This window comes from Podarcis cretensis, assembly GCF_951804945.1.
Source record: "Podarcis cretensis genome assembly, chromosome: 4".
Taxonomy (NCBI): domain Eukaryota; kingdom Metazoa; phylum Chordata; class Lepidosauria; order Squamata; family Lacertidae; genus Podarcis; species Podarcis cretensis.
In genome coordinates this window covers 100,758,456-100,767,843 of record NC_137173.1, presented here as the reverse complement: position 1 = coordinate 100,767,843, position 9,388 = coordinate 100,758,456, and the positions used below count along the sequence as shown (strand labels likewise).

The 9,388-nt window shown below is 43.5% G+C and overlaps 1 long non-coding RNA gene across 1 annotated transcript in view; it reads right to left on the bottom strand.

The window, feature by feature from the left end:
• Positions 1-256: 256 nt before the first annotated feature.
• LOC307214353 overlaps positions 257-9,388 on the bottom strand; it is a 140,434-nt gene continuing 131,302 nt past the window's right edge. Inside the window, exons 7-8 of the long non-coding RNA XR_013837963.1 lie at positions 420-1,637; positions 257-310 (exon numbers count right to left, since the gene is read on the bottom strand). This is a non-coding gene — a long non-coding RNA (uncharacterized lncRNA). The remainder of the gene's footprint in view (positions 311-419; positions 1,638-9,388) is intronic.

The window sequence follows — 9,388 nt, the reverse complement described above, 5'->3', positions numbered from 1 at the left end:
GCTCTTTGCTGTCAGAAAGTCCTTCCTGATGTTTAGTAGGAATCTCCTTGCTTTTAACTTGAATCCTTTGGTTTGGGTCCTACCCTCCAGAGCAAGAGAAAACAAGCTTCCTCCATCTTCCATGTGACAGCCCTTTATATATTTGAAGATGGTATCTTATCTCCTCTCTGTCTCCTCTCATCCCCAACTCCCTTAACCATTCCTCATAAGGCTTGCTTTCCAGGCCCTTTTATCATATTGGTTGCCCAATATCACATTAACGGTCAGGGCTCCCTTTACCTTTAAGTCAATATCATTAAGCCTCATTCTCCTGCAAGCAAACAAATAAGGCAGGAAGTCTTAAGTTAACTGTAGTTTGCTGAAAACAAATCAGGAAACTGTGGTTAATAGCTCCCAAACAACATAAGATTTAAACTTACTTTATGCTATGGTTTTCTATCTTGTTCTTCAGGAAGCCATTGAACCCATTTTCGCTGTTCAGATGCAATGGAAACTATAGTTATCTGAAGCCTTCCTTGTATTAAGTGTGACTTGTTTCCTGTCTTGTGCGAAGGGAAGAACAAAGGTGTTGTATGCAAGTATCTAAGGCTTATTTTATATTTCTGCTTATAAGCTCAGATATGATAGTCCAAACATGGCCATATGCCCTAGAGAATTTTGATAAAGAATATGTGTAGCCCTGCTCCATCTACTTAGGCTCCCTTTTCAGCCCCTTTATAAACTCTCACTAGTCCTCTGTTTTGCTGTTTATGCCCTGCAGTAACTAGGCATTCCTAACTGCATGAGCTGAGTGCCCAAAAAGACAACAGCAACAACTTTGCTAAAGTATGATGGATAGGCTGAAGACACGTTTTGGCACTGGGTTCATCTCTGTCTTCTGAATTGGTAATACAGCAGAAATTGTTTACAGCTGAAATTGCACAATATGACTACTACCAAACACAAATTTAAAGAAGATTCTTGTTGGCATCAGACCAAAGGTTAAACTTGCCCACCATTCTTGGTTTCTTTGCTTTTGTTTGTTTTCAGTGGTGGTCAGCTGGCTTCTTCTGGAGAGCTTATTCACAGGCATGAAAAGAACCACCCTCCATTTTTATTTGCCCACAAATAAAAGGGCCAATGTTTGAGGCACACATGGGTGGAGCCAGAGACAAAAATAGGAGGGGGAGCAGGTGCAATTTTTACCTTTGTATAGTGGAAGCTTCTGAACAAATTAACACAACCCTCTCTGCCCATCATCCAGACAAGCTAGAGGCTGTGTCCTTCTCAAGGACACAGTCCTGCCATGCAAAAACACTTAGGGTATGAAAGAGGGCCAGTGAGCTATGTGGCCTGGAGAGTATTCCAAGGGCCAGGTGAGAAGCCTGGAGGGCCACCCCTGGTCCCTGGACCTGAAATTTGCCACCCTTCCTGTTGATAAGAGGCTCTATTCAGCTGTCATGGCTAATTCATAAACTCCACAAGTTCCTCTCTTCTTTTGAAATAGTGACCTAAGTGAGCTGTCATCACCATACCTTGCAATAGGGAATTTACTACATGAATGATTCATTGTATGAAGAGGAATATCCTTTTGTTAGGGATGGAGAGATCAGTCTGTTTCTGATCCATGTCAGTTTTCCGTGCATTCATTCATAAATCTGTGAGAACAGGACAGATCGGGTTTTTAAAAAATAAAAAACAACACTAAAATGTGCATTGTTTTTATATGCATTTTCTACATTTTTTTTTTTTACACTAAGGTACAGATTTATTTGCATGATATTTTATACTAAAGTATACATTTTAAATATGAATTTTGGGGCATGTTCTAATCTGTGTGTCCAGGAGGTATGAATTAGGTAGGTTCAGCTAAAAATGCAGACTGAACAAAATCCTAGTCTGCTTTGAGCCTACTAGCAATATAGTAACCCCACATTCTAGTAGTAAATAGAATTTGTTTCTTCACACAGATGTCATACGTTCTTGTTTACCATTTTAGCTAGACACTTAACCCTAGATGCACATTACTCATGTGTAGGGCAAATGTATATTGAATTGGGAAGAGGGCAGAGCTTTTAGCCCCTTGCCGAACATAGTGTCTGATTCTTGCAACAGTCAAGTATTGTGCATGCTTTTGTGTAAAGCAACAACAACAACGTGTGAGATTCTGCAGAAAACTCCACACAAGGCATGGTTATTGAAAGAAGCAGAGAAGATGTCAGGGAGGGGTTAAAAGCACAACTTTACTCCTGACTCAGCACGCCATGCTGTACATGTGAGTAACCGTGCGTAGACCTATTGTTTTGTGGCTCACATGTGCACCACACATTTGGTGGTTTCCAAAGTCTGCAACAGCTTGGCCTGCCTTGTCGAGATATTTTCCTTGGGTATCAAGTACCAGTGAGATCCTGAGTGGGTCAAATTCACCAGGCTCAAGTTGAGTCATCATCTTTTTTTATGAGAATTTGGTTCATCCCTGCAAATTACTCCCTGCAGGAGACTTGGCTTCAGACTGTCAAATTACTTCCCCCAGTGAGACACTGAGCACTTGAGTTTAGCATAAGCTCCTCACAGGGCATGCTTTAATCATTTAACACAAGGAAAATTAGCATAGACTTCAGCCTGAAAAACTATAATCCCCATTTATCCCATAGGGACCTACCAGGACCTTTTCAGGTGAGTCGGTATTTCTAGGGGCCTTCCTTCACTCTTTCTCTGGAAGTGTCATTTTCTAGACAAATTGTTTTCTAATCCTCCTTCGCTTAGATTTTCTGCTCAGCCTTTTTTCCCAGCCTACAGTGACCCCAATCTGCCTGCGCAGTCACTGGCAAGGTGATAAAGATAGCCATCAAGCCAGCTCACCACATGACCTTTACACATGTCCTCTGGAAGTAGACGTTTTAAGCACTGGCTAATAAAATTGCAGGAACATAAAACATATTGAAACTTTCTGCTTTAATCATGCTAGGAGGAAAAAGAATAACAGTGTATTATGACTTATCTGTAGAGCTGAATACCAACGGGCAAAGTTGCTCCTACTACTGCCATAGCCTCATGATAGAAGAAACATGAGGATGGATGCTTAAGAAGCTGCTGGTTTCTTTCTCCCCTTCCTGGAGACACCCAGGGATTGAAGGGAGGAAATTTCCAGCTGTGAAATGCATTAGAAGAACTAGGAGAAACGTTTAAAAAATGTAGTGTTACCAGTGGCAGAACACAAGTACAGAGCAACAGAAGAAGGTTTAGTGGTTATACGGGACTCCATCATGGGTGTATCACCAGTGGAAGATGGGAATTTTACCCACCCACCAGCAGGGCAGGGAAGACGAGCAGCAATGCTGTGCACGGGAACATCAATCTCTCGAACTCAACAGGGGCTGGGACACTTTGCAAGGCATTGTGGCTCAACTTCTCTGCTGTAGGGTAGCGATGGAAGTAGGTGGGACAGGTGAGGCGCTGCTTCTTGTGCTTCTGCTACCTGAGGCAGGTGCTTCCAGGGGTGGAGGAAGGGGGCGGTGGGGGTGTTCTGCCCCGGGCGTCATTACCGAGGGTGGTGACATTATCGAGGGGGCTGACATTCGGCACACTGCCCACCCGTGCCTCCCAAGCCTACTTCAAGCCGTAGGGGGAAGGGGCGGGGCTGTGCCACATTGTAGGCAGCCTTCCCCCCTTCCCCCTTCGTTTTGGCAGCTTGGGGGAGGCTTGGGAGTCACAGGCGGGCGGCAGGCCATTGTCCCCCGCTCCCAGGCTGCTTCCTGGAGGGGGGAGCCTCCCCCGAGCTGTCAAAAGGAAAAGGGAAGGGAGGAAGGCTGCTCGCAAAGCAGCACAGCCCCCTCCGTCCCCCACACAGGAAGCAGCCCGCCATGAGCAGCTCGCTTCACCCCCCATGGGCGTCTCATTCTCTGGGGTGCTCACCCCCCTGGGATGCTCACCCCACCCCTATGGCCCCACTCCCAGGTGCACAGCATGTGCACCGCTCCGGGTGCCGCAGCAGCTAGCTCTGCCTCTGGATGCTTCACCCCGTTTCAAAGGCAGGCCGGCTCTGTGGGTAGCCTGCCAGGCACTTGATTTGCCCAGCTTCCTTACAGAACTGTTGCAGAACTGAGTCTTCCTCTCCCATCATATCTTGACAATGATCCCAGCTGATCCCAATGATCCCAGCTCTTCTGCAGACGCTCTGCTGCAGTCGTCTCCCCTCTCAGGCTCTTCTCTGCCTGAGGTGATCCTGGCCCCCTTCAGGACTTATGGTCTATAACCACAACCCTCTTTTAATAACTCGTTAGCTCCAGTCCATTGGCCTGTATTTATGAGCCAATTAGAATATGCTCTGACTGGCCTACCACAACCTGACCTTTTTTTTATTCTCATGTCTGGTACATAAACTTCTGAACCTAACTGTAAACCTTCTGAGGCCTATAAATGTCTCCTTGGTGAAAGTTTTAGCCTTGTTGACAGTAAGCAAGCTGCCAACAGTTAAAGCTCATTTACAAAGTCATGATGGGGCTTCATTTACACATAGCCTTCTTATCTCTCACAGTTAGCTACTTACAGTTATTAAGATAGTAGCAATTTTATATCACGCAGCACACTTATTTATAGATTTTACACAATGTTGGAAATAAGTAAAGGTACCCCTGCCCGTACGGGCCAGTCGTGTCCGACTCTAGGGTTGTGCGCTCATCTCACTTAAGAGGCCGGGAGCCAGCGCTGTCCGAAGACACTTCTGGGTCACGTGGCCAGCGTGATGAAGCTGCTCTGGCGAGCCAGCACCAGAGCCAGCACCAGCACCATGTTGGAAATACCTTTTCCCTAAAGAAAGTCAATTCCGACTCACCATCAAGAAGAACTTTCTGGATGGTAACAGCTGTTTGACAGTGGGACAGACTCTGACGGAAGTTGGTGGACTCTCCCTCATTGTAGGTTTCTAAGCCTAGGTTGGATGGCCATCTGCCACGAATGATCTAGTTGCGATTCCTGCATTGCAGGGGGCTAGACTAGATAACCCTGGGTGTCATTTCCAACTCCACAGTTTTATGATTCTCCACAGCAGCTCACAAATTCTTGGGGTCTGGTTTAGCTCATATGTTTCTTGGAGCAACCTGGCTGTAGCCCCATTGCCACCAATACTGAGAGAGTGCATGGGGTTGCCACACCTTCAGGGCTGCTTTGAAGTTTCAGAGATTGGCAGATGGCCACAGGAGGGCTTGAGAGAGAGAAAGTCCTTGGTAAGTGTGTTTAGAATTGCAGCCTTCAGGGGCATCAGTCTGGGCTCCTGACTGTGAGTGTCCCCATCTAAAAACATCTCCACCCAGGCTCCCTAAGCAGGTGAGAAGGTCCCCATACTTCAGCTGGACCTAGGAACGCCCCTTTAGCTAAGGTTTCTGTCTTGATTCCAACCAGTGTGGTATTTGCTGATTTCATAGACTTCATGTTCTTTATTTGAAGACATGGCCCCAGCAACTGTGGTTATTGTATCATGTATCATGCTTAATGATATCCTCAGGGGCTGCCCCTATGTCTCAGGTTTGGGCCCTGTAATCTCAGGAATGGACTGAGAGGTTTCACTTTTGCTTACACTCAGCCACAGGTCCATTCCACGCTATGTTGTGTAGAATTGTGAAAGGGGATATGGGAAGTCCAATTTTTAATTTTGTATGCACTTTTAATGCAAAATTATATTTTTGTGTGTGCCCCTTTTGTGCACCAAAGCTGCATTGCAAAATCCAAATAAGTGTGCCATCAGATTGGGAGTTGTGGGCCAATCCACAGTTCAGGAGTATCAACACAGGTTTGTCCACTATGGAAAGTAGAGGCCAGGCTACTTCCAAGAGTGTGGGACAGTCCTGAGACATCTCACCTTCCCCAACTCTTAGGAGTATTGCATTTCAAATGCTGTAAAGACATTCTCAGCTACCAGATGAACATCTCCAGTAATGAAGAATAATTAAAGCTCTTTTGTTAATGTTTCCCAAGCCACTCTTCAGTTAGCTATTCACAGTGATCAATGCAACCAAACTTGCAACAAGAATTAGCATTACATAGAGAAATAATAGTCGGCCTGTATAACAAGTCCTCATTGGCACGACCCAATACAATCAGCGCAAGCATAACTATTAGAGGGGGTTTTGGGGGGTGGGGTTGGCAATAACATTCTGGTGAAAGATATTTATAATAGTCCATCAGTGGTAATAACTTCAAGTGAGGGAAAACAACCTCTCGTTCCTTTTTTGAATGTGCAACTCTGGTATAATCAAAAGGTGGGGTAGTTAGAGAAAAATGTGGATTACCTTGCAATTGAGTAATGATTATAAATGCTAATCCTATCTGTTGATTGAAAGGTGTATAGCTCTGATTGGCAGGGTAGAGAAAATTCCACTTATATTCCATCTATTGGTAGTATTATAGATATCAAAAACTAGAGATTAATGGATAAGCAATTAAGAACATGAGAAGGAATGAGAGGTTTTTGTAAGAAAACTGTCATTCATTATATCAAATAAAGAAATCATCCTTTCTACAGCGAGAAGTACTCGAGTTTGCAATCGTTCTGTGACATCTACAAATTAGGCAACCAATTAGCCTGATAAAAGAGGGAAACGGTATTGAGAAGTCAAATAATGATAGAACACATTGCTTCTTATCTATAACCCCTGGCATGGATATCATGCTTTTGAATTTATTCCTATCTATTAAGCTGCAAAATAGCAGCCCTCAATTATATGGGAGAAAGTAGAGGGGTCTGCTTAGGGTCATCATTAGAGTAGGGGCTAAAATTGCTTCACAACTTTGCCATTTTTGTCAGGATTCTGCTGGGTTTAGATACCTGGGGATAGCTCCCCTGAGTAAGAGGCCTTCGGCCTTCCAGCAAATCCCAGTACAACTGAGAAGATAGGGAAGAAATTGCAAAAGTCCCTGAGAAGCTCTGAAGTACCACTTCTCAGAGATGTCACACCTCAGTTCTTCAAAACCCATTTGACCAAATCCCAAGCACTGGCTTGGTCACCAATTCCTCACATTCATACCCTGGATCTCAAGAGTGAGGCAATCTACTTCTGGATATGCAGAACTGGTGGAGACAAACAGAAGACTGGCTTAATAAATCTTTCCCCTCACTCCAGAAACACCTTGCATTTCAACAAAAACCAGAATTCTCTCTCCCGCTCTCATGATCGACAAACATGAATTCTAGCTTAAGTTGATGGCATTCAATGCTAGTAGGCCCATTGAGTTTATAGACATGACTCATTCATTTCAATGGGTTTACTCCGAGTCAAGGAGAAGGAAAACTCTGGTCCTAAACCTCTGCTGCCTTGCGAGATATCTCCAGGAGAAGAAAATGCTAAGGAATAAACCATACACAAATCTGGCATGGAGTGCCTGAGATGGTTGGATGGCATCTTGTACGTCGTCTCCTGGCAACTATGTGGTCAGCCCAGGACCTCCACACACACTGCCCAGTCTTGCACTCTGGGGGGGGGGTCACTTTGGTGCTGGTAACACATCAGTTTGACTTCACCCCTGAAAGTGCACTCCATTGTCTCCAGAGACAGACAGATGCGGACAATATTAATTTCATTGGGTTTACTCGGTGTAGAACTTAGCTGAATACAACACAGAGTCAACAGGGCTGTAAGCGATCTTAGTCATATAGGATTGTTCATGCATTTCAACAGAACCCTCCAGAATTTTCTCTTCTTCCAACCCACCCTCAATGTGAATTTTAAAAAGTTCTCAAGAGGCCCTTTGTCTCACAACCAACCTTAGCAAAGGAGAAAAGATGTGCTACTGAATTGTCCTGTACAAAGAAAAGCTGTGGTTCTGTCCTCTACCTTGTGCTCAAAAAATGAAATAAAAAGATATGAGAGAGAGAGAGAGAGCTGCAATCTAACTAGGGGAGTATTCATGAGGTTTGCAGATTTCGAAGAGCAGTCTCATTAAGAATTTGTGGTTCTAATTGGCTCAGGTAAGGTGTCTGGAGGCTTGCTTGGCCTTCTAGGGATAGAAAAAAAACATGACAAAAGGACCTTTAAATAATGGCTGTCCTGATGGTTTAATTATTTGTATTTAAAAATGAAGGATTTAACTGGAGACACAACAGCAATCCCATGGTGGGCATGAACACGAGGGGAGAATCCAATGGAAACCATTAGCACTGTGAAATTCCTTCCTTCCACCCACTACTGGCCAACCACTGGCTGCCTCTCCTTTGTCTTACTGGAGACACCAAATGCTGAAGTCATTTCCACATTTAAAAAAAACCTATTTATTTAGCAACTGGACAGAACCTTCACAATTCATATTTTCCTTCACACTCAGAGCCCTATACAGTGGAATCTCGGTTTTTGAACGTAATCCATTCCAGAAGTCCGTTCGACCTCCAAAATGTTCGAAAACCAAGGATCAAAGGGCTATCAGCAAGTTCAATGGAAGAAAAATGAAAAACACGCCTCGGAAGCTGTTTGACTTCCAAGACGCATTCGAAAACAGAGGCATTCACTTCTGGGTTTTTGGCGTTCGGCTTCCCAATCATTTGGCAGTTGAGATGTTTGAAAACTGAGGTTTGAATGTACAAACTTCTCCTGTCTATGTAAGAAGATCCTCTTTCTCCCAGTTTTTAGAGCACTTTTGCCTGCAAAACAGAAACAGCCTCATGCAACTGCACATTATATTCATGATCTATCCTACGCATTTTTGCCATTTGAGTGATTTCTTTCATTTCTTTCCTTTTCTCCTTAGTTGATATTTAAAAAGAAAGAAACAACATTTTGAAAACTTCTTTGCAGGTTAGATGCTGATTGTCAATGGCAGCTGATTAAGTCTCTAAAACTCATTGCAGTACAACTGAAATGTGCCCACAAATTCCCACCTCCATACACTTCATATCACATTTGCTTCACAGAATAACAAAACCTTATTTTCTTCTTATGTTTCAAGCCTCTTTAATCCATTGTCAAACTGTGTTGATTCTAATTCTTCATGTAACTGGATCGGCAATCACACTTTCTCATTATGGTTGTATTGATTATCCTTTTCTCATATTTGTATCATCACTTGTTACAATGAATATATTTAAAGAAGCCTATTATTGAAAATTTATCCAGGCAGTTATGACAACCAATATTCTTCTCTGTCTTATTTCATGCAGAAGGAAGATTCACATTAACTTCTTCACCATAGCTCGTTTTTGTTCATTTTCATAGAATTTGTGGCTTATTGTTGCTGTTATGTAATTAGGAAAAGAACGCTAATTTAAGTTAATTGAGCTCTGGAAATGCTCCAGGATCCTAGAGGAAACTGAAGTTTTGATAGGTGATATTGAACATTTTACTATCTTGATTCTTGTTCACGTACCCCTAAAGTAAACATACCTGAAATGCCACACTGAAAGCAGAACAGTAGACCTGAGTCA